General features: G+C 41.4%; 1 protein-coding gene across 1 annotated transcript in view; it reads right to left on the bottom strand.

Annotated features, from left to right (window-relative positions):
* Window positions 1–27271, bottom strand: part of LOC126474022 (UNC93-like protein) — a 413395-nt gene that overhangs the window by 358624 nt on the left and 27500 nt on the right. The window lies entirely within an intron of this gene.

The raw sequence follows: 27271 nt of genomic DNA, 5'->3' as shown, positions 1-27271 counted from the left end.
TTATGTTGCACCCATTTACAGTCAGTTACCACAAGAATTAGAAAATCTTAGCAGTAATCCACGCGTTTTCAAATCGAAAGTGAAGAGTTTCCTCATGAGTCACTCCTATTATGTTGAGGAGTTCCTTGAAAAATTAAGCTGACCCTTACGTTATATTTTTGACTAAGTTTACTGAAACTTATGGCCTGACCTTTTTTGGGTTCATAAATATCTTATTTTTATCTGTTATTACTTTGATGTTGTAATTTCATGTACTGACACAATCCATGACCTTAGAGATTTGCTCCTCAATTTGGTCCTACGTAAATTGACATGTAAATAAATACATAAATAACATAAATAACTGATACAAAGTAAGTGGATGGAAGGGCTAGGTTGAGGTGGGTATGATGCTTTTCTTCAAGACACATTACACTTTTATTTCAAATAACTTCCATGAAAAGAAAACAATGTTCAAAACTCTCGTTCAATGTATTTGAGGCAACATAATGTCAAACAGTAAAACGGATGTACCTCCATAACATCCTCAGCAATTACAAAATGCAGCTACAGTAACTTACGAAAAGGCATTGTAATAAATCAAATTTAATAAAAAAAATTTTTAAATTCCCCATAATTCATGCATGAAAAATACTACCGTCATATGAATGGCATTAAGTCTCAATCAAGTAAAACTACAAAGCCGGGTTGAAAAGTAATGCCTCCCAATTTTTGTGTCAAAAGTATTAAAGCCTTTCAAATAAAACTAACGTTATTAATATTCTACAGCTTTATTCTTCATTTCTACATGTTTATTTTTCGACATAATAACGCTGGCGACGAACACTTTTCCCCCAAAGAGTGACCAGCTTGTTGATACCGGCACTGAAGTCTGTTTAACTCTGTTGATGAACCCATAAACTGACTGCTCCCTGCAGTGGTTTATCACTACCAAACTCTAATCCCCGCATGTGTGCTTTAAGTTATGGAAACATGTGAATATCGGATCGGGCTAAGTCGGGACTGTATCATGATCGATGCTAGTGAAAATAAGGCGTCAGATTGTCGCAAATGTCGTAGCGTACGAGTGTGGGTCGGCATTGTCATACTGGAAGAAAGGGTAATTAGTGTGTGGCAGGACACTGTTTATCACACACAGAGAATTATTAGATGGATCATAAAGTTAGTAGCGTTTTTGTATTGCATGTTGATATTTCAGTTGCTATGGATTTATTTATGGATTTTAATTTTTTGCTTATTGTTCACTGTTCCTATTTGAGTTTACATGTAGTCATTTGGCGACAGTGGGTGGAGCTGCGGATGGTAGAAACTGTTTTTCAAAGTGAAGAAATTGGAATATCTCCAACATACTCTTCCGTTTGAGTAGAAAAGAGGGGTGTCAGCAGCAGAGGCAACCATAAACATTCGGGCCCTGGAATGGGATAACATTATCGATCAGAGCACGGCAAGAAAATGGTTTTCTTGTTTTAAGGAAGATCGTTTTGACCACTGACTCGTCATGTTCAGGAAGACCTTCGGGGTTTGTTGCAGATCGAACGCATTAATAAGCAATGATCTACGTTAGTGTATCTGAGAATTGTCAAATGTGATGAATTGTGATCGTCCTACCATCGTGCGACAGTTGCATGCAATGGTGAAGATTAAAAAATTGGGTGTTTGTGTACCGCATGCTCTAAACAAAAATCACAAAAAGGATTAGGAAACCATAAGTGCATCTTTGCTTTGTCCTCATCAACTGACTCGTTAATATCACCTATCACACCTATCCTGTATCGTTACTGGTGACGAGAAATGGTGTCTTTATGCTCACGTAAGGACAATAAAGGAATATTTCAGCCCAAATAGAGCAGTTACTCCCTGTAAAGAAAACCACAAAAGATAATGTTATGCGGCTGGTGGAACAGCGACGGCATGGTGTACTATAAATTGCTTTCCCGAAGTGTTCCAATGGATTCCAATGGTTCAAATGGCTCTGAGCACTATGGGACTTAACATCTGAGGTCAACAGTACCCTAGACTTAGATCTACTTAAACCTAACTAACCTACGGACATCACACACGTTCTTTCCCGAGGCAGGATTCGAACCTGCGACCGTAGCAGCAGCGTGGTTCCGGACTGAAGCCCCTAGAGCCGGTCATCCACAGCGGCCGGCTTTCCCGAGGTGTAAGCATCACTGCTGACATTTATTGTCCACATCTGGGACATCCTGCAGACGCAGTCCAAGGATGAGTATGAGGATGAGGAAGACTACGTGCAGTGATGCTACTCCACAACAACGACCGCCCGCATTCTGCTAGACCAACAAAAAGCACTATATAGTAGTTGTGTAGGGAAGTCAGTCCTCACCCACCTGATCTTACCTCCTCAGATTGTCATTTTTCCCGCTCTCTGTTGAACAACCTCCAAGGAACTTCCTTTTCAGATGAAAATGCTCTCCGAATATGGCTTGACGAGTTTTTCGCCTCAAAACCACGTGATTTCTACAGTCGTTGAATCGGAAAGTTGCCCCAGCGTTGTCAAACTGTTGTGAATAGTGAAGGAGAATATACAGGATGTTTAGAAATTCCCGTTAAGAACATAGGACTTGTTGAGGGGAGTGAGTACATAATATTTTGAATAGGAACCCATGTCCGGAAACGTTTCCGCTCTTGGACGGTTTCAATTAAGATGTCTAGCTCATCCGTTTCTGCTTGAGGAACTGAATTTGGCGTGACACAATACAGTTTGTAGGTAAGAATTCAAAAGGAAATATAACGAATCAACGACCGAGCGAGGTGGCGCAGTGGTAGCTCACTGGACTCGCATTCGGGAGGACGACGGTTCAATCCCCCGTCCGGCCATCCTGATTTAGGTTTTCCGTGATTTCCCTAAATCGCTCCAGGCAAATGCTGGGATGGTTCCTTTGAAAGGGCACGGCCGACTTCCTTCCCCATTCTTCCCTAATCCGATGACACCGATGGCCTCGCTGTTTGGTCTCTTCCCCCAAACAATCCATCCAATAACGAATCAACGTTGGTGGTCGCCACATAGAGCCGCTGTTGTGATGAATCAGTACTGCTCTGTAAGTATATTTTGCAGGGTGACTTTTTGGTTTTGGGATGATGTAAACACGTAATGTTTCAGTGTTAATACAAATAAATATACTATGTAATAAATGAATGTTTCTCTATGTTTGCTTTAGAAATGTTACCTACTAATTGTAATGTGTCACGCCCAATTCATTCTTCAATCAGAAGTGGATGAGTTAAACATCTGAACTGAATTCGTCGTAGAACGGAAACGATATGCTTCCGGACATTGGTTCATGTTCAGAATATTATGTACTCACTCCCCTGTACAAGTCCTAGAAGTTTGTAGCGAGAAATTTCCGAACAACCTGTATTATTGACGACTAAGAGCTCGTCATGTGTATCAGCCGTGTTTATCAAACTTACAGAAAAAACGCTACTGTCTTAAGCAGCAATCTAATACGTTACACACCTCCATGTTACACGCTACAACTCCGACCTCTGTAGCGGTGGAGGGCTGCAAATATTTAGACACGAAGAATAATGATATAGAATGTTGTTAACATTTGTTTTATTTAAGAACTTTTACATCATCACATATTGACTTCGGAGCCATTACTTTTCAGCATGACCTCGTATTTTTTTGCATAGACATCAGCCAATGCTCATCAACAAAGTTAATACAAACTATACTTATGACTTGTCCTATCACTGAGCTCTGATTAAATACAGCAAGCCAACAAGACTGTGTCAACCGCGCTCATACACCTAAAACAAACATCTTACGTTAGACTAGCCATACCATAAGTTTTTTGAGTCAGACCAGAGCTTTTCTGAATATAAAATAAGGCCAGTCAGCAACTCCGTATTTGCAACGAAACACACCAGCGTTCACAGTCCCGGGCACGCGACCATAAGCACTTTGGATCAGTTGATGGTAGACGCCACTGTTGACAATACAGAGCGAGAAAAACAAACACGTCTAAGTCTGTAGCGGCATAGATTCCGTCGATGGTAGCTATAGGTTGAAACCTGGCGGCGGACGAAACTTCTGCTGCCACTAGTCACTACACAGCAAACGGCAGGGTGCTTTGTTTCGGAAGCGCTTCAGTCGCAACGACCACAGCACCCATACATCGTAACAGTGGCGACTTTTGAGTTAGCCTAGTATGAAAAATCAAGGCACTCTGATAAAACTTCTCGAACTAGAAAAAAATAAAGGTTTGGGAGAGATATTATAATTCAGAATGAAAGGATATCAATATTAAGATTCGCTGATGACACTGATATTGTTAATGAAAGTTGGGTACAGTTGCAGGACATTTTGAATTAAACGCGCTATCAAATGAGTACATACAACTCTGTGAGAGTAAACCGAAAAACACGCGAAAGTAGTGAGAGTAGCAGAGATACAATTAGCGATAAACTTTAAAAATTGGGTGACAGTGACGTATAAGAAGTGATTGATTTACGCTACGTTAGAAGCAAAATACATGAAGGACGAAGCAAATCTGTCATGGGTCAAAATGTTCAAATGGCTCTGAGCACTATGGGACTTAACATCTATGGTCATCAGTCCCCTAGAACTTAGAACTACTTAAACCTAACTAACCTAAGGACATCACACAACACCCAGCCATCACGAGGCAGAGAAAATCCCTGACCCCGCCGGGAATCGAACCCGGGAACCCGGGCGTGGGAAGCGAGAACGCTACCGCACGACCACGAGATGCGGGCAAATCTGTCATGAAAAACGCACTAACAAAGAGGGCACTCCCGACTAAAGGAATTCTACTACACTGAAGAGCCAAAAAAACTGGTATAGCCAGGCATATTCAAATAGAAAGCTGTGTAAACAGAAAGAATACGGCACTACGGTCGGTAACGCCTACATAAGACAACAAGTGGCTGGCACAGTTGTTAGATCGGTTACTGCTCCCACAATGGCAGGTTATCAAGATTTAAGCGAGTTTGAACGTGGTGTTACAGACAACGCACGAGAGATGAAACTCAGCATCTCCGAGGTAGCGATGAAATGGAGATTTTACCTTACGACCGTCTCACCAGTATAACTTGAGTGTAAAGCATCCGGAAAACATCAAATCTCCGACATCGCTGCGGCCGGAAAAAGATTCTGCAAGAACGGGCAAACGACGACTGAAGAGAATCGTTCATTGTGACGGAAGTTCAACCCTACCGCAAATTACTGCAGATTTCAGTGCTTGGCCATCAACAAGAGTCAGCTTCCAAACCATTCAACGAAACATCATCGATAATGGCATTCGCAGCCGAAGGTCCAGTCGTGTACCCTTCATGACTGCACGACACAAAGATTTAGGCTTCGCCAGGGCCCGTCAACACCGACATTGGACTGTTGATGACTGGAAACGTATTGCCTAGCCGGACGAGTCTCGTTTCAAACTGTATCGAGCGGATGGACGTGTACGGGTATGGAAACAATCATATGAATCCATGCACACTGCGTATCTGCAGGGGACTGTTAAAGTCGGCGGCGGCTCTGTAATGCTGTGGGGTGTGTGCAGTTGGAGTGATATGGGACCCCTCATACGTCTATATACGACTCTGAAAGGACACGTAAGTAAGTATCCTGTGTGATCAACTGCATCCATTCATATCCATTGTGCATTCCGACGGACTTGTGCAATTCCAGCCAGACAATGTGGCACCCCATACAGAGTGGCTTCAGGAACACTCTTCTGAATTTAAACACTTCTTATGGCCACCAAATTCCACAGATATGAAAATTATTAAGAAAATCTTGGATGCCTTGCATCGTGTTGTTCAGAAGGGATCTCCACCCCCTCGTATTCTTACCGATTTATGGACAGCCTTGCAGGATTTACGGTCTCACTTCCCTCTAGCACTATTTCAGACATTAGTCCAGCCCGTGCTACGTCGCGTTGCGGCACTTCTACGTTCTAGCGCAGACTCTACACGATACTAGGCAGGTGTATTAGTTTCTTTGGCTCTTCAGTGTAGTATCAGTCATAGGCCTTAACTTGAGGTATATGATTGGAGCAAAGCATTATGTGGAATTGAAACAATGACTGAGGGAAAAACGGAAGAGAAAAGAATCAACGCTTTTGGTATGTGATGCTACAGAAGGATACTGAAAACTACATGAACTGATATGATAACAAATGAACAGGTTTCCCGCGGAATCTTTCAGAAAGGGAACATGGGAAAAACATCGACATGAAGAGGAGAAAGGATTATAGGATATGTATAAAGACATCAAGGAATTATATCCATGGTACCTAAGGGAGTTGTAGAGGTTAGAAACAGTAAGAAAAGATACAGACTGCAAAAAATTTTAGAAGACTGCCACATTTTGGTTCTATCTTGGAGACAATTGGCCTTTGTACGAGATCCAAAAACACTGTACCCGCACATTTCATTTCTTCTAAAGTTGGTGAAAAGCTTAAGACCTAGAGAACGTGTTTCCTGCGACACATATAACGCAGCGGTAGTTTACTTTATCGAACACAACGTTTGACCCAAAAAATGCGTAAGGTTCTCTATTAAAAAGCTGCAGGTCTGCATTAACATCGCACCTACGGGAAGAAGGGCATAGTATTGCAAGTCTTGCCGGAAATCGAGTAATAGCCGATAGGCAAGAGAAAGGCCAGGTTTGAAATCTTTTGGAGGAAGCGGAAATCTTTGAACACAAAAAAGATAGTACAGAGAACACGTTGGATAGCCGGACTTAAGGCATCACACTATTTGGCTTGTGCAGTTAGCTGTAATGTAAGGGAGGATCACCTATACAAGTGACACACGATCCAGAAGATCTTCGAAATCGGTTTTGCCTTAAGGACTGTTTCTTTTTTATCGATACATGTACACGCAATGAATGACCAGTTTATCGCTACGATCTACCCGTCAAAGTTAACTGTGGATATTTTATGGACCAACTTCCGAAGTAGCCTTCGTTCGTCTAGGTTTTTTACTTTTTTTAATTCTTGAAAATATCGTGTGAATGGCAATACCTTAAGAACTTGGTGTACTCCCATGATGAATTAAAGTACTAAATTTTACTGAGAACAATTCTTCAAATACACTTTATATAATAGCACAAATTTCCAGTACAGTTTACAATTATGTTTTAATTTTTAAATGTGTAGATTGCATCTAAAGATGTAGCTGGTAGCAGTGAATCCGGTAGTGTGGTCAATCAAAAACCAAGTTCTACCACCTGTCAGCGGTTTTTCATTCGTCAAGACACAAGCTGGGATTTGTCTCATAAGTAATTATAGTTGAGGACTTTGGTTGCTGCTCTGAGATGAACAGGTTCTTGGTTCAGGGGGTTCGAGGCAGGCTACATGAAATCAGTCAGAAGACTGCGGATGCATAAGAAAAAAAAACGCAACACGCAATTAGAACCATTGAAAAAGTTTTAAAAGTAATGGGACAAATAAGTCTTTTACAAAAATGCACTTTTTAGGGACTATGATTAGGACTAGATAGTAGTCCTGCTAGTCAGCGATGCTATGTACTTTCATGCTGCTATAATTTAAAAGTACTCAACAGGCTGTTTTAACGCATGACCGTAATATCTTATCTTAACTAAAAAAATGGTTCAAATGGCTCTGAGCACTATGGGACTTAACGTCTGTGGTCATCAGTCCCCTAGAACTTAGAACTACCTAAACCTAACTAACCTAAGGACATCACACACATCCATGCCCGAGGCAGGATTCGAACCTGCGACCGTAGCGGTCACACGGTTTCAAACTGAAGCGCCTAGAACCGCAAGGCCACACCGGCCGGCTATCTTAACTAAATCTTTGAGAAAGAAACGTGAGATACGGAGGAGGATGGAAGGCTGCAGAAATGATGCAACTTTGCGTAGCCGCACAATCGTGCTGAGGTGGTACATTCCCCCCTGTAACCGGAGATGTGTTGACTCAAAGGAAACAATGAGAGCGTTGTTAGTCAGGAGTCCACGCAGGTAAGTAACGGAAAAACCCGCGTTAGTCTGGGTGATGCATGAGTGCAGTTTTCTTACCGTATCAGAGTGGAGTTATTTCTTCCCACCTGTGTCGAACTAAAAGCATAGGCCTAAATATGTCAAGACATCTTCGCATATCTCCATTTGTTTATGGTGGGTGAAATCAGATATACAGAAAACTTATCGATGCGTAATTCTACTAAGGAACAATTTCACTAATGTATGTATTCCGTACATTATACCATTTTATAGTTAAAGCCGACGGTGTTTCATGTAAATATTGGCGACTTTCTGTCGATTCGTCCACGTATGGATGCAGTAAAAATACCCTAATCTCCCTCAATGCGTTCTCACGATCCTAAGCGATATTCACGATGAAGTCAGAAAGTTACAGCACGTAATTCATTGAACGCCGATTCTCTGAAAGTCCGTTTCACGAGATGGACATGTCATTCATTCCAGTGATCATCTCCGTTCCACTTCGTATGGGCAGTACTGAGCTATCACGATTCTGTGTGAACCTTTCTGCATTCAGTAACTGGTGTCACTCATAGCTGATAAGCCCCAAAAACTTCGCAATAGCACTAGGACTGATCGTATTAGTGCCTTTTGTTTAGTTTCACATACAGATTCCCCCCCCCCCCCCCCCCCACTCCCAACTGCGCCAGGTGTTGAGATAGGTTTTTTACTAAGACATAATAGTCTATAAGTGCCACATCAATGAAGGTTCATCTTGCGTTTGTAAATATCTCCCTCCTTTTCCTCACCCGCATCTTCAAGAGGCATCTGAAATTTATGTCTCATTTTTGGTGTAGACATTGAATAACAGGCTGTAGTTTGCATACGGAGGGCTTCTTAATGTCCACTTCTCGAGTCCTTTACGCTGCTGTTGCTAATGTTACGTGTGGCAAGTTACGTGCAACGTGAGTGAATAATTTAGGAATCTAGATTTTGCGGGATGTTTTCACGGAAAGAAACCAGTCACTGGAAACGTAGAATACGAGGGAACAGTTTAATAAGGTGACTCGATAGACTGCCAGAAATTTGAAGAATAGCATGTTTGTCATCAGTTGTAGAAATTTATTATTTATTTTCTACCGGTGTCGGTAGTAGCGACCATCTTCACAGGAAGATCATAAATCTATACATTAGATATAAATGCAGATCAACTTTCCGTTGGATAAATCGAAAAGTATCAGTCATAAAATGTTTACGGAACTACATATAACAGGCCATTGTACAAAACTGGCCTCACTATGATTACGCAGAGCGATTACTAGGCTGATCCTCGTATTATTACCTTAATGGACTTTCTGTTTAGTCATAATTAAGTTAATTTTAAAGATGATATCATTTTTAATTGTTTCCTTAATTTGTAATATGTTTGTGTTTAACATTAACTTATCAAAAAACAATTCGTTCTTTCAATGTTGGCAAGAACGTACAATGGTCTTGCCTCTAGGAATAATGCAAAAATGTTGCTTGAGAATGTTTTCGTCCGCGTTGTAAATAAATTGATACAGAGAATCTTGTAGGCAAGGCAACCATAGCTGTAACTATGCCCCTTCAGCTGTATTTAAACTTTTTATTATCAGATCATAAACGGTTTCGTGGTACTGAAAACCGCATCCAAAAAGGTTCAATTGGCTTTAACACTATGGGACTTAACTTCTGAGGTCATCAGTCCCCTAGAACTTAGAACTACTTAAACCTAACTAACCTAAGGACATCACACTCATCCATGCCCGAAGCAGGATTCGAACCTGCGACCGTAGCGGTCGCGCGGTTCCAGACTGTAACGCCTAGAACCGCTCGGCCACCCTGGTCGGCAAAACCGCATCTTCCGGTGCCATCTGCATAACAATGAAACGTGGAAGAGTAGCTCTAACTGAAATGAGTAGCACTGAAACGAAAAAAAAAGAATTTTTAAAAACATTTTAAACAGAAAAAACTGTATTCGCGTAACTAAGACATAAGAACTGAGGAGGTTTGAACATGGAATCCAACATTGGTTGTCAGAGCAAACTAATGAACCGCTAAATGGCGGTACCTCAGTGAATCAAAAGCAGTCGAACGTAGCGAACCAAGTCAAAAAATGGTCGATGGAGCCTAAGCAAATTACATTATGTTAATCCACTGATAACATGAAGACGGAGATATAAAGGAAATAAACACGTACCTCAACGCCAGCCTGTGCGTATTCTCGGAGCACGGAATGCAACAGCGTACTATGAAATACTGACACTGGGAAAATAGACAGACAGCCCCTAGAGGGCTCGCGCATGTGCAGACGATGCTATGGGGGGTACACATCTGGATGTCTATGGCACATGTGGCAGTGGACAGGCGTCATCACAGTTGTGGACTATGTGAAAATTATTGAGGATAGACCACGTACATCTTTATGCATGATGTATTACCCGACAGTAGTGACATTTTCCAGCGCAATAACAGTCAATGTCATGACAGTCAACTATGGCTGACGTCTCTCTAATGACCTAGACGTTGAGAAATGGCATGCCTTACTTCTTAGTTTACAGCCTTCCTTTAACAGTTCTTAGTTACAACTGATTACTGAACGCTAGTAAGATACTGGATTCAGTGTTGTTCTAAAGTGGTCTGTTAACTACATCTTGAACATGTTAGTCACATAAATGAAATTCGCACGAATATACGTATTGCTGAACTTACTGAACATGTGTATGATGCTAGAAACAGAATATTGCTAAATCTATTTCGCTTATAAATAGGTTTGAGACACCGGATCACATTTATACGTGGGACACGTTTGCGCAGGGCACTTTTCTCATGAACTATTCTTGCTACAGCGCTACCGATAGTGGCAGATTACTACCTACATCTATTCAAGGATGTCACGGACATCACGGCACGAGTTGAATGTACGTCTTAACGCGAAGAACATGTTTGTCTTATTGTGCATGGTGAGTAAATTTTGTTATTAAAATACCGAAGCTCCTAGGGGGGCATACGTTTTAGAAATGAGAATACAAAAATATATGTTAATATGCGGGAGATTATTCTATTTTACTAAATTCATTTGTATAATTCGAAAGCCTGAATGTTACTAATGTAGATAAGAAACTAATTCAGGCATGGCGATGGGGCACGTTTAGGCACTATTTTTAATTTCCATTCTAGCTGATATCCCAATGAAGCAGTTGGAAAGGGAGTCTAAAAAAATAAAAGCACAAGACAATAAAATGTAGGCAGTGCTAAAACAGGTAATTCAGCCAAATAAATCTGAAGTAGAAAGAATTAATTTTACGAGAGCAAGGACTGGTATGGTCAAAGAATTGCTAAAACAAGAACAAGGAAGAACGCGGATAGGCCTGTCTCTGATATCGTCAATGCTCTGCTTAAAACGCAAGCTTTCACATGGTAACTTTCATTCTCTCCTGCCTTCTGGCTTTGAATTTGTTACCTGAAACGATGCAACAAATCGAAAAGAAATAACGAATGGCTCCAGTGCATTAGATGTAAAATGTGGGGTCACAGCGATTGTGCCACAGGAAAAACATTTTTCGTGTGCACAAAATTGAACGTCCGAGAACGATGTCAATAGGCTTTTATTTAAGATTCAAATTTCTATGTAAGCCGTATTATGCTTGTAGTATTTTCAAATAATACGTTTACTGGAGATAAAATTTTTGTAACTTACCATGTTAACTAGTGTAAGTAAGGCTGTAATTTTGTTTACTGCCAGTAAAAGATATTTCAAAAATTAAAGTAATGTGTTTTGTAGAGTCAGTATTCTGTTCTACGATATGCGTTAACGTTCCTCCATAGTTTAATAACGACGTTATAAGACAAAACACTTTTAAACACTATAAATATAACCAAAAAATTTATGTAATTCCGAAAAGAAATCCATGTAGATGTGCCCCAGGCTTCCCTAAAATTTAAACTGTCATGACAGGAGAGCCCAAAATGTCTGTATGATTGTTGAAAGCTGAGAACGTTGTCGGTTGACTGTCATTTAACGACTTTACGATGGAAAGCCGAGAGCTGTGGCTTGCGTCAATAAAAAATGGACAGAATCTAAACTGCAACGGTATGTGAGGCTTTCTTGTTACAAAAAAAAAAGTTTCTCTCTTATCATTAGCACTACACATCCCTAGTTTCAGTGCGAGAATGTGACTCGTCGTAGGAGCGTGAAGTTAATGTAATGATAATTGCTGACACAGACGCAGGAAGTGGTTCTATACAGTGTTCGCTATATGTGCAAGCACAGCTGACCGGAAAAACATACGATAAGCCAGCGCGTATAGCTGACTAGCCTTCTTTGTGCGAGATAACGGAGGCAGCAAGCCGTATGCGCCGCACAGGAATATGGTTTTCCCCTTGGGTATTTCACCTGACAATGTTGCGCCGAGGTTAAGTGCCACTTAAAGTGCTAAACGCTGTGGTTCACTGACTTCACTCACACTTAGGACTCGTTCCCGAAACGTTGTTGAATTTCTGAGCGTCAGATGTTTGTCCGTATGTGGTTCTTTGTAATTAATAATGATATCTGAATTTCTATTTGTCACAGCGCTAACTTTCTCCACACACTCTATCGTGAAAACAGCTGCGATGTCTTTCCAAGTAAATAACGCCATTCAAAAAGCCTCTAATTTACCACTGTATTTCACATCACCATTCATCATCACACTTGGAACATGTTTCTCATTTCTTTACGCCATCTCAGTCTCTAGTGTGTGGGATCTGTCAACTGCATTTCCTTGTTTAATGTAGAACTACCAGGCACGTCAATAATCAGCTTTTTTTTGTTATTTCATTTTATTTTTTATTCTCTTTTGAATATTAGACGCTGACAGCGGAAAACGTTGCTATCCACAGCTTCCTCTAGTACAATGGAATGTGTTCCCAGATGTGACATACTGCAAGCGCACTACTATTTTGTTTGGATTCTATCTCGCAGTTTAGGGGAAACTGATCAATGGCTGCCCATTATTTATTCTTGAGTAGTTACACTGGCTGCCATATAACAATGGAATCTGATATAGGGGGTCGGCGAAAATATGGAAATACCACATGAAATGCACACGCTTGGGGAAATACTACATGCAATGCACACGCTTGTAAACAGAGGGTGATAATTATTGAACTATATGAAATAAAATCGTCATAACTTCTGAATGGTTTACTTTAGGACGTTCAAAATGCACTTTTGGCCACGGTGCATGATGGAAATTAATATGCGCTGTACGTTTTGGTTTAGCGGCGAAGACCTCTTGCATTTGGATGAGTTCGTCAATAAGCAAAATTGGCGCACTTGGGGGACTGAGAATCCGCATTTCGCGATCGAGAAGTCTCTTCACCCTCAACAGGTGGCTGTGTGGTGGTAATGTCCTGTCGCGGAATAATAGGTGCGATATTCCTTGATGGCACGGTGACTACCGAGCGGTACGTGAGAAGGTTTAGGAAGATGGTTTCATTCCCATAATCCAAAGTGACCCTGATTTCGACAAGATGCGGTTCATGCAAGACGGAGCTCTACCGCATAAAGGCAGGAGAGTGATGTTCTGGATGAGCACTTTGGAGACCGCATTCTAGCTCTGGGGTACCCAGAGGCAACTGGCATGGCCTCGATTGGCCACCATATTCTCCGAATCCGAACACATGCGATTCCTTTTTGTGGGGCTATAGTAAAGTCAAGGTTTACAGCAATAACCTCAAAACCATTGCTGAGCTGAAAACAGCCATTCAAGAGGTCATCGACAGCATTTATGTTCCGACACTTCAGCGGGTTGTGCAGAGTTTCGCTATTCGTCTGCACCACATCATCGTCATTGATGGCAGGCATATCGAACATATCATAAACTAAATCCGAATATCTGGTGCTTACATTTTGGATAAGGTCTGTGCACACCGTAGTTCGTAACTAATTTCTTATAGCTCAGTAATTGTCACCCTGTAAATGCAGATGCTAGCCAATCCTGAGGGTTGTGCTTTGGATCTGACACGAACGGCACACATGCGTTGCGTTCAACACGTGTCAGTCGTGGTCACAGAAGTGTTCTGTGCAGCTGTGAGTGCATTACTGTGGGTGCTTCATTAGGAACTAACTGGATTAGGAGACGGACAGAATGTTGGTGGTGGTATAGTGAGTCCTTCCGTTACCAAACGAGCCGAAATGATTGGTGTTTCAGGAGCCAGAGTATCAAAGATTTATACCGCAGCCGGCCAGAGTGGCCTAGCGGTTATAGGCGCTTCAGTCTGGAACCGCGCGACCGCTACGGTCGCAGGTTCGAATCCTGCCTCGGGCATGGATGTGTGTGATGTCCTTAGGTTAGTTAGGTTGAAGTAGTTCTAAGTTCTAGGGGACTGATCACCTCAGAAGCTAAGTCCCATAGTGCTCAGAGCCATTTGAGCCATTTTATACCGCATACAGGGAAAGCGGAAAAACGTCATGCGTTAAGTCACAACGAGGACGAAAGTGTGTGTTTAGAAATCGTGACAGACGATTATTGAAGATGACTGTGATGAAAATTAGAAAGACCACAACTGCAAAATCGCTGCGGAACTGAGTGGCGCACCAAAACAATGCGAAAGGAGCTCCGTGAGCAGCGAATTTCAGGTCGCGCAGGAATTCCAAAACCACTAGTCAGTGATCCAGGTGCCCGTAACAGGGAAACGTGGTGCCTCCGCCATAAAACCTGGGCTATGGAGAAATTTAAGACAGCCATTTAGTCGGATGATTCTTGCTGCACACTGTACTCAACTTTTTACGGATTTTACGTCCCAGAACTGAAATATGGCTGAGGTTCGGTGATGATTTGGGCACCCATATCGTCTTATTCTATGGGTCCCATGGCCATCCTGTAAGCTAGTGTTACTGCTAAGGATTATGTGACCATTTTGGTTGATCATGTCGACCCTACGGTACGATTGTTCGGCAATGGTGGTACTGTGTTTCAAAACGACAAGCACGCTGTTCTCAAAGCTTGCGTCGTTCAGCACTGATTTTATGAGCACGAGGATGAATTGTCGAATTTCCCCTGGTCACCACAGTCGCCACATCTCAAAATTACCAGGTGGAGGTGGATATCGATCACGCGCCGTTCTGTACACAAGAGAACGGCGCGTGATCGATATCCACCTCCACTACTTGCTACCTGAACATATCAGATTGCCTTGAAAAGTATACAGGGGCTGTGTTTATCCATCCCGAGACTATTGGATGTTCTTTTGAATGACAACGGTTTTCCTAGGTATGGTAATATGTTGTGTCTTTGGTGTTTCCACGTGTTTGTCCAACTCCTGCAACTGCCTAGGCTAATGAAGATAGGAAGCAATTAATTTACGTGTATTTTGTCTGTCCCTTGTCCACAGTACGTCCAACACATAGAAAAAAACATATAAAAGAGCTTAGTACGCAGTGTCTTACGTAAAAAATAAAAATTCTCTTAGACTGCCCTGTTTTAACAGAACCTTTCAAACTGTTCCTTTTCCTTCAAATTTCGTTCTTCAACGATTCTTCTTAGCATTTGTTACCTTCAGTAAATTTTCAGTAACCTTCTGTAGCATCAGGTCTCTAACGCTTCGATCCTCTCCTTTCTAGTACTCTCACGGTCGACTATTCCCGCCCCTATGATGCTTAAGAATGGGAGATCGTAATTTAGCGTCCGGTCGAGATTTAGGCAAACAGAAATGTAGTAATGGCACAGCTGGGAAATGATAGACTACAGAATCGACGTAGGCCATGTTTGATGGAGTACCCGTCACCAATAATCCAAACTGATATTATGAATCCAAGGAACCTTTAAAACAGTGTGAATCTGATCATCTGGATACACATTAACTTGCCTCAGCTTTAACCACATCTTACAGTCTACTGATATGGAGATTTTTTTTCTATTTAGCTACCATATAGTATTTTTACAGCTATTTCTAGCGCTTAAAAGTGTAGAAGACCTGCGGTAACTACGTAAATGAATCATCAATACCATACATATTAATTCTGCTTTTTGCCAGTAACGGAGTTGCTGTTGTTGTTGTTGTTGTGGAGGTGGTGGTGGTGGTTTTCAGCCCGAAGACTGGTTTGATGCAGCCCTCCATGCTACTCTACCCTGTGCAAACTCTTCGTCTCTGATTAACTGCTGCAACCTACTTCTTTTTGAACCTGCTTGCTGCATTCATCTCTTGGTAACCTTCTACTATTTTATCCCTCCCCCCTTTCCGCCTCCCCCACACATTTCTCTTCAATAATAAAGTGGTGGTCCCTTGATGTCTCAGACTGTGTCCCATCAACCGATCTCGTCTCTCAGTTAAGTTATTCCACACACGTCTTTCCTCTTCAGTTCTATTCAGTACCAATTCATTGGCTAGATGGTCGAACCATCCAATCTTCAGTACTTCTGAGTAGCACCACGCTTCAGAAGCTTCTCTTATTTTCTAGTCTGAACTACTTATCGTCCAAGTTCCGCTTTTGTACAAGGTAACATTGCATACAAATCCCTTCAGGAAAAGACCTAACAGTTACATCTAATTTCGATGTTACAAAATTTCTCTTTTTCAGGAATGATTTTCTTCCCATTGTCATTACACAATTTATAACCTCTCCGCTTTGGCCGTCATCAGTTATCTGGTTGTCCAAATACCAAATCCGTGCTACTACAATCAGTGCCTCGTTTTCTGATCTAATTCCCTCATCATCACCTGATTTGCTTCGACTACATTCCATTATCCTCGTTTTGCTTTTTTTGATGTTCATCTTATATCCTCCTTTCAAGACATAGTCCTCTCCGTCCAGCTGCTCCTTCTTACAAGTCCTTTGCTGACCCTGTCAGAATTACAATTCATCGGCGAACCTTATTTTATTTCTCTTCCCTGTACTATAATTCGTACTCCAACTGTGGCAGTTGACGTTCGTGGAATTCGTAACGCCTGTTCTTTCATCGTCACAGCCTACCAATATGGTATGAAGTCTGGAGACGATCAGTAACTGACCGAAACCGGTAACCACGAAAATAAGGTTTTCATGCGGTCGAGACTTTATATTTATTTTAAACTCTGTGTATAACTTTTCGTACCCTGTTTCCATAACGTTTACGACCAGGGTAGCACACTGCATATTCCAGCAGGATAAAGCAAATAGTAATGACATTAACGTGCACGCGCACCATTTCGCTAGTATTTGACTTTGAGAAAGATGGCATAACTAGCATGAGGGACGTATAGGCATTATACCGACAGTTCCCCAGAGAGTTGACTGTAGTGCGATGACGGCAGCATGAGTGGTGACGAGACGAGCTGAGACAGCTTAGTCGCAAGAATATTCGGCGTAGATCCTTTCCAAAGAGACTACACCAAGAGCAAATTGTAGGATTAAAGGCAATTATAAGGTTCCAGAGACTTTTTCAAGTATAAAACATCTATGATGTATATATGCAAACTGAAGCGAAGAATGAAAATTTGTGCCAATACTGGGTTCGAACCTGGATCTCCTGCTAACTAAGCGGACGCGCTACCCATTATGCCACCCTGGCACAGTGGCTTTGCACCACTGTACGGACTACCGTAGCACGCCTCCCTTCTCAATCCAAATTCATATTCTCACCTCAGCCCACTTGGTATTCCTTGTAAACTCCAACAGCATTCACGGGCTCTCCAACTCTATTGAAATAGCACCTCAGTATCGATCGAAATGGGGCATTCTGCCTGAAACGCACTCATAGGTTTTTTAATCAAATGAAGCTACCTAGTTCCAGAGACCTTTCAAATCTCAGACATCTATGATGTATACATGCAGACGGAAGTGACGAATAAAATATTTACCTCGCCAAGGTGGCGTAGTGGTTAGCGCAACTGCCTGGTGAGCAGGGCACATGGGTTGCAATCCCAGCCTTGGTACGAAGTTTCATTCGTTTTATCAGTCTGCATATACATTAATTGTAGGCTTACTAAACTATTTCTGGCGAATAAACTTATGACAGTGGCTGAAATCCGAGAAGAAGATAGAGGCACACTATCTGTACTAAGACTCGGGAACAAATTACTAGAAGCGGGGTAGAGATCTCGAGTTGCCATGGCCATGCATCGTTAACCACTGGCACGACAACACAGATTTGGTGAAGAGTCAATCAGCACTGAGATCAAGTAGCTTTCTGTGGTGTTCATCGCTTTTCAGTTTCTTTTTGTAGCGGTCAGTTCGACGCCGACGTTTCCGTAGACCACCTGATGAAGGTTGACAGTCAGTAGCGGTTCTCGAGACCCGGATCTCTCCACTTCCTGAAATCGTGATGTGGGGAGCTATTGGGAATGATAACAGGACTGATTCCACAATTACGGAAAGGAGACTGGGTGCTCGAAAGGCGGTATCAAGAATATTAACCCCGTTGTCGTACTCTTAATGACGAGGTTATCAAATTGGACATTCCAGCTGTATAACGCAAGAGCCCACACTTCAGTTCAGTAACCTTGACGAATACACATATTTCTGAGTGTCCTACACAGACCATAGTTTGTCCCCCATAGAGTATGTGTAGCATGCGATGGGAAGTTTTACATTTTCGTATCAGCCTGTATTTCAGGCAAGACAAGAAATTCCTCGAGATGATATTCAGAGGCGATTTGCTTCCATGGTATATCGAATACAAGAGCATATTCGTGGCGGGGAAGGTTATTGCTGATAGACATCAGTTCGTAATGGAACTGTTATGTGGCGAACACCTCCAAGAAGTTCGATAAGCATAGGACTGGAGCTTCATGGCGTGACATTTTGCTTCTCCTGTAGTGTGTTACCTGATTCTGCTTACAAATGACAGTGGTAATCTCACGTATTCTGTGAAAAAAAGGATTCGACAGAACGGTTTCGCGATAGACGTGTTTGGAAGAGAAGAAACTGAGCCACCTCTGATACATTACCCTGACGCAATTCATTGTTTTTCTTAGTAATTCTGTTTTCACTTTCTTTGCGTTCCGAGTGGCTTACCTGTGAATTAAGACGGCCTAAATGTGAACTACTCCGCAAACCAAGGCACTGAATTCATTTAAAGCTTATTTTATATTGACCACTACACAGTTATATTAATGGCACTGTACTTCAACTTTAGTTAGGCGCCTGAGAGGATATCTTCTATGTTCTCTCTCGAAAAAGCTGTTGCACTTTAGCACTTACCAATACGACGTATATGTTGATTGTTGACATAAGAACTAAATGGACTTCTTGAATTTTCACTAAAGTAGCCCTCTATTGTAACCCAAACTGTGCTACAGGATAAAAGAGTGACGTGGCAGTTTCCAAAGAGAAAAAGTCAATAAGCGATTTTCCAGTACTGCACAAAAGGAGACCGTTTGAAAAGATTTTGATGCTAACCAATTATATGACAGAGGCCTGGTGGAGTGAACAATAGAATATACACCTTATCACGGCTTCGTTTTACTAAAAATATTGTAAATTAGGAATATCACTAACTGAGATGCTAATAGTGGTAGCTTTGTTGCCAGAGGGCAACTTACGTTTATACGCTTTCAGGTACTGGCTATGCTATAAGTTTCAACACATGAGGTTCCATTCCAGCAAGAGAAGTAAGTATTGCGTCAGCTGTAGACGTCATTATCGGTGTGACTCAGCGAATGCTCTAGACTTTGTGGAAGTGACACCTGTTCTCTGTAACTCGCTTAGAGAAGACGACACTGCTGTTATAAGCAGTATGGACTAATCTGACAAGTTATTTAGAATCGAATGTATTTACATATGATCGAGCCTATGGGTTTAATATTGTTCCTGTACTTGAAAACCTAGTCAAATACGGTTTGAAAATACCAGTTCGAAACTCGCTGAATTTGAGAAATATCGAGATAAGTCCAATAATTCCAGATATAACTTCATAGTGACTTCAGAATAGACTATATACATGGTGATAAGATACAGAGACACGAGTAGCCTTTTAGAGATTGGAAGAATAACTTGGGTGTTATAAAAGTGAATCACGAAGCCAAAGAAGTCTGTGTATAAAAGGACAGTGGTGCTGAATTTCTAGTACGGTTTTAACAGAGCGGACAGTGTGCTTAGCAAGTATTGAATAATGTTTAACAGTGCAAACATGAAAGTTATGAGCAATAGGAAGTTGAGTAGCGACTTGATTCACAACAAAATTGTGGAAGAAATAAGATAGGAAGTAGCGTCCTAATTATATCTAGGAAGACGGCTTGATGAAAATGAGCATAATAACTACTTAAGTTTTATGTTGACGCAGGCGACGAACGTTCTTCATCTTTGAGTTCTACTGGCAAGTATGTAGTTCAAAGAGTGGAATACAATCAGAAATCAGTATTGCTTGCAAATGAAGCATTGAGCACGAGAAAATTGAGTATAAGAAACTGCAAACACCTAATATACGGTGATTTTCGAGAATTTTTCAGTGGTATAGATGTATCGAATCAAACGATAGACTCATACAAAATTAAAGATTTGCTGATGACTACTACAGCGTCTAATGTATGGACACTGAAGCAGTTGCTAACGAACAAGCAGTAGAAGAAGAAAATTGGGAAAACATACAACAGTATTTAAGATTTTCGACACAAATCAAGACGGGCAATTCGTAGTACCTATATATCAACATGAGACCGCTTTACTAAACTTGAAAAACGCGTAGTTTTGTCAGCAGCACAAGTGAGTCGAAACCCATGTTAGTCACAACAGAAAACAACGCCGATTTACGTAACGACAAGAAAACCACAACAATGTATTAATCATGGGTAATCTGAGGAGATGCTAGGGAACAGTAGATCATCAACGAAAGATTGCTTACAAAACATTTATACAATTCGTAATCGGATACTCCTCGAATTTTAAATATGGAATTTGATTGGGACCATTCAAATTTATACAAACAATGACAGCGAAAATATCACAGAAGTGTCTAAATGAATAGGAGTTTCACCGAAGATAGACTTTCGAATGAGAACATATTTATGCGATGTGAAGAATCGGTTTACAGCACAACGCCTGTCAACATAGCTTCTGCAGGCGCCGAGGGCGTAAAGTTGTGTTGTTTACAGTTTTTACACAGACTTGAAGGTCACCTTAAGTACCATGCCCTATTTATTGCTGCGGCGTGAAGAACATTATATGTGTAGAACAAAGAAAGTCTGACAAGAAATTCACAGTTATTTGAAGAGAGTGCAGATAGATGTAAATTGCAAGCACGTAGAAAATGTTGCACTACATTTTACGGATCATTTAGTGCGAATGAATATACAATAAATTACCAGTGAATCTGATAATGAGCATGTCGTTCATCCTTCTAATTCATTCTTCTATTATGCTTATCAACAGCATTATTATCAGCTACATCTATTGTGTATTTATTCTGTTACCTATAATTTTACGAATTTAGCTCCTCGTTATGTTTTGTGTTAATTATGAAGTAAGCCGTGTTTCGTGAGAGGAGTATCATAATATTAATGGGAATTTTCTCATTGCATACGGACACTTTTTCTTGACGCTTATGTTCGATGAACTAGTAGATTACATGCGAGTATAAAATAAAGATACATGAATGTCAGTCACACAGGTGTCTCAGACCAAGATTTGATTCTTCTCTTTCGTGTAATCTCCGGGTAGAGTTCCCTAGCGCTGCCACGTTATGTCCCTGTGGCTTAATACCGAGAAGCACAGAGCTCAGCAATTCCACGAAAGTGACTGTGGTCTGCAGATAAAAACCCGTAGCCAGTCTGCCTCGTAAAACATAACTGGTTTCGCTTTTCACATGCGGGCCACAGAAAGGAATGCGTTCATTTTACTGCCCTGTTCTGCTCAGCTTGCACTTCTCAACAGAGAGGTGCCATCATTTCTGTCCGATTCTGTTCTACAGAGATGGTTCCGTGCGTCGAACGGAGTTTCCACAGTGTTTTAATGAAACCTTTATGGTGGAATACTTGCACTGTTACAACAGAGTTAGCTAGATGTTTATTATTATGCTTGTTAGTCTAATACTACTAAGTCTTATCACTCATACGCTTAATATAGAGATTTAAATAACTGCTTATCCAATTCATACCGATTTTCTCTAAGACGTGACTTGTTTTCTTCAAACCGGGCTAGGGACAGCAGTATGCAGACACTGGACTAGTGTTACGGAGAAAAGCCATTAATCCCTGTCTGTCGATTAAGAGTTTGGTTTCCTCCTGAAATCCGGGAAGGTTACATCTAAAGAGCACCGCTGGTTTCCTTACCCATCCTTCTTTACTGCAGTAAGTGGTTCTGTCCCGTCTCTAATGACTTCTTCACTGATGGGACATAAATCCCTTATCTTCCTTACATCGGCTCCATATGACTGTACCAGATGTGTACATCATGAAAGCTACCGCGTAGCAAATTACTTCGAAAAGCAGAGAAGAAGTACAGTATTTCCTGCTGTTTTCAGATAAATGTCCTCGTTGCTGGACGAAATTCTTCAGTGGTAAAAATGTGCTCTGCTTGTGTACACTTACAAGGTTTTCATTTTGTCTTCTGACAGATTTTAATTTCTGAACCGTGTTGTGGTTGTACAGGAAATACGTGAAAATGGTGCTTCACGACACAAAACTCAGTGGTGAAGAAAGGGCCGGCCGATGTGACCGGCGTGGCCGAGCGGTTCTAGGCGCTAAAGTCGGTCGCAGGTTCGAATCTTGCTTCGGGCATGGGTGTGTGTGATGTCCTTAGGTTAGTTAGGTTTAATTAGCTCTAAGTTCTAGGGGACTGATGACCTCGGAAGTTAAGTCCCATAGTGATCAGAGCCATTTGAACGTTTTTTTTTTTTTTTTTTTTTGGTGAAGAAATATAACTAGGAAACAGAGAGAAACGCACTGCCCTATTATATTTACGAGTAGAAAGGAAACATAGAGATGTAAATCAGACAAAAGCAGCGTTTGATTTGAAAAATGTAGTTGTTAGTTTTCCTCTGTGTACTTAGTAAATGCTGAAGTAAGGGAAACGAATACTCAGTACTCGAAAGAGGTCAGAATTGCAAAATATGTCGTAGGTTAGTCCAAAGCATGAATGTGCGTTGAAAACTGGTATCTATCACCAAGTGAGCGAGAGAGCTTTAAAAGAGAGAGTGAAAAATTACATTGTCAGTCAAAATATTCAGATGTAACAGAAATATTGAAGTAATATCAGACAATTTGAATCATCGTGTGCATCTAATTAAATAATGATTGGAAACGGTAAAGTTTTAGAGTGTAACAAAGTTACTTCACTCAGGCATTGAATGGAGCAATATTCCCCATAATTAAATGTTTTAAGAGCCATATTAACTTTTACTACGTACATCTTTCATCGCAGAATGGTAAATAAGAACGAAAATTTGAAACATGGTGCTAGAACCGGAATGTAAATAATCATTCTTGTCATTTAAATGCGTGGAATTCTGTGTATGGACATCTGACTTCAAAAGACATCGTTTTTGAAATGTACGGGCTTCATAAAAAATTGCACTAAAATAAGGTCTCAAAAAGCGGATAACACAGATTTAAAGAAGTATAATGGTACTTGTTCTGTTTCGAGTTTGATCCTTCAATGTCGACATTTAAAGCCAATGTTATCGCGATTAGTGGTTTTGTGAAATTTGCACATTCGAGCGTCAACGTGCTGGCGCCGAGAGAAAACTATCATTTCCACACGATGAATGTCCATTTCGTAATGTAATCATTAAGTTTCGAACCTGTCAGACTTTCCTTTTCCACATTAACAAACTTTCAGCTTCAACGAGTTCTTGGTTTGACACCATTCTTCAGAATTTCTGTGGTTCACACTATCGCTTCAAACAGGACTACGAGGTCATGCTTATGATCAAACAATCTGTGCACCTTGTCTCTCACATCTGGTATGTACTCGACACATTTGGGTATTAATGTCGAATAGTTCGAACAAGAGTTTCATGACCGGTCTCATTTGCGGGTAAAACGTAGTTATCCGTTACCCCTCGAAGGTCTTTCATTTGATTTTCCCATGACTATGTGATGGTTTCATTTCGGATCTATAAGGACTGCGAGTCCTGGATACTAGTATAATATGAATTCTATCGCAATTCTCTGTGTGGGTTAAATCCACTCATTTGTATATTATGTGAAGTACATAATTCGATATTTCAATACATTTGGATGTGTTTGGCAGCTAATTAAAATGTAAAAGAGATCATGGCATCACATTTTCTCAGAAAATCCTGAAAGTGCCAGAGGACTTCCCTTTCTTTCATCATCGCCTGTCAAGTAATTTTAAACACCTAAACATTATTATATCAGGCACTGAATATCGTTAATTACACACGCGACAAGAATTGGCAATATATGTGGGTAATGTTACTGCCGCGCTGTCACTTACCATAAACTATTGCAAGTATTCATACGTCCTTACTCCAGACGTCTGACCTAAGCCATTCGACTGTAGAGCTGCATTTTTCTTTCTGTGATAATGCTCTAAGTGCAGTCAAATCAGTCTTGGGAGAAGATTTCAGCAAGGGAGTGAGAAAGTCGGCAGAATACATTAACGTCATGGTTCGCATATCCAGGATCGCGTATTGTATCCTTGTATAACTATAGTACCCCTGACTATCTATGACCCATTCTACCGGTTGTCGTTTAGGTTCGTGGTACGTGATAGTACGGAATATAGTGCGTACTTTGTCTCTCTGGACTTTGATGTTGAAAAAAGCATAATTTTTTATGGAGTTCACATCTTACGGAATGTATTCAGGGTAATTTAGAACAAACTGCAAAAGGCGGGGATAAAAGAACAAAGAACAAATTTTATAGGGTGTAGCAAAAAGAATAGTCCGATTTGGAACGTCTATATTTTTGAAACTAATTAACATATACAATGAATTTTGTTTTTTGATGAACGGGAAACTCGAAAAGGTTTTCTTCGTACCTCTTCATACGTGATAGGTGTTCAATATGTCCCCTTTGAGAAGCATGGCATACGTCATTGAGGTATTTAAATTTTTCCCACACTGTAGCGATCATGTCTCGAGTTATAGCTTCCACAGCTGCTGTTATGCGATGCCTCAGTTCATCCATCGCTGTTGGTAGCGCAGGCACATAAACAGAGTCTTTTATAAAGCCCCACAAGAAATAATCACAGTCAGGTCCGGTGTCCTTGGGGGCTAGTAATGTAAGGCTGAAACATTTACTCCAGTGCGACCGATCCATCGTTCAGTAATCCTTTGATTTAAAATTCCCCGCTCTTCCTGATGCCAGTGTGGTGCCCCATATTACTGGAAAATGAAAACGTTCGAATCAATCTCCAACTGTGGGAAAAGAAAGTTGTCAAGCATATCGAGATATGTGCTCCCTGTAACAGCCTTCTCGGCAATGAAAAATGGATCATACACGTTTTCCCATAAACTGCACAAAACATGAAAAATTTTGGAGAGTCCCTCTCATGTTGTACAACTTCAAGTGATTGTTCCGTACCCCATATTATCAGATTATGACAGTTCACCTTTCCATTTATATAGAGTGTTACCTTGTCACTAAACACTAAGCGTGGAAGAAAACTGTCACCTTCCACCTTGACAAGAACAAAATTACAGAACACACGTAGTTACTTTTCACCCTCACGAAGAGCTTGCAGTAGCTGAATTTTGTATGGTTTCATGTGTAAACGTCGATGCAACACATCTCAGTCGTATATCAGGGGCATGTTGAGCTGTCGGCCTGCAAGGCAAACGGATTTCTGAGGACTCCTTGTGAAACTATGGAGGGTGCGTTCGACGCCTGTGTCAGACACTATGGGATGGCCCGACGATTTACCTCTTCATAAACAACTTGTTCCTCGGAATTGTACATGACATCGTCTAATGCTCTGTGCTGTGGGAGGTTCCACACCATACCTAGTACGGAAGTCACGCTGAACAGTCATTACTAAACCGCACTGCGCAAAACGTAGAACACAGAACGCTTTCTGTTGTCCCGACACCATTTTTACTATAACTGAAGTGGGCGCACACTGCTGCTACCTAGCGGGAACCATTTAAAACCCGAGAGTTTGCTCTTCGCAACAGTACATTGTTGACGCACATATCTCAAATGACATAACAGGATTTTTTTTGGATCGGGTGATTCTTTTTGCTGCACCCTATATTTGCGTCGGCCTTCCCAACTTAGTCGTCTGATGGCTTTAGAATTACCAGTACGAGTTCAAGCTGATTGTGGGATCGGCGATTACTGTCGGTCTTCGTGACATCTGTCGTTCATCGATGACTCCCTACAGGTGTGGTGAGTCGATATGTCCTGCCAGACGTTGTTTCTCCCCTGTTGGAAGGATTTGGCTTGATTGGGCATAGGGTCACGTAGCTGCTGCACAATGGTGTTCCACTATATTGATGTAGGTAGAAACAAATTCATCCTTTTGCTACTGATTGTTTATTTTGTTTCTAACCAAACAGGTTTCGCTCACTCATGTTAGGGATCAGCTGTGGTTTTCATGTTTCCACTCTTTTCGCGACATGCCAAGTGTTCCGTCCCCTCCGACGATTTTAAAACCCCGCCACAAACTGTGTGCCCTGAAGTCCTGCTCCCAGGTGGCTGTTTGCGGAAACTTTGGTCTTCCCTCCCGTGGCAGCGAAGTGTGTGGAATTAACCAGCTGTATGGACCGCATCTAGCAGTTCTGTTATTGGTATTTTTCCTTGTGTTGCTGTGGCATACAGTTACGGATGTAGAAGTTCTCGTCCCGGGTTTCCGGTCGCGCCGTTACACGCAGCAGAGTCCAGCTGCATACTGTTCAGTGTTCTTTTATGAGCGAAGCGGTTTGAGTATTGTCCTCTTAGTTTTACTTGTTAATACGTGGCGAACTGACTGAGAATCATTTACAGTTCCTGCATTCCACCAGCTGTAGGAAGTGTTTCGTGTTGCAGCCCCCACCATGCTGATGCCTGTGTGGTTTCGCAGCGTGTTTGGTGTTTGTGTGTCTGTTCCTAGTCAGTTATGTATCAGGCATTCGGAAATTTATGTTGGCTCCTCTGTGAGTGTTTCAGTGATATAGTGTAGCTGCGGATTAGGACATGAAATGTTTTTTATATGCGAACCGTATGAAGAATTACAGGATCAGTAAGCATTTATTGGTCGGACATTGTTTAGCGGTCAAAGTGTGCGTTCTCGGTTGGTTTAGGTGTCGCATCTTGGATATTGCTTACGTTTCACTTTGCGAGTTTTGCTCAGGGACTTGCAGTTGATAATGGAACAGTGACATTCCGTGCGTGTGTGAAACGCGGGGAGGTTTGGGACTCCATGCTTACGTGCCGGTGTTCCGTACGGTCAGGTCTATTTACTAAATT

Source organism: Schistocerca serialis, chromosome 4 (genome assembly GCF_023864345.2).
Source record: "Schistocerca serialis cubense isolate TAMUIC-IGC-003099 chromosome 4, iqSchSeri2.2, whole genome shotgun sequence".
Lineage (NCBI taxonomy): Eukaryota > Metazoa > Arthropoda > Insecta > Orthoptera > Acrididae > Schistocerca > Schistocerca serialis.
The sequence above is the reverse complement of the archived record's forward strand: the minus strand, read 5'-3'. Positions and strand labels throughout refer to the sequence as shown.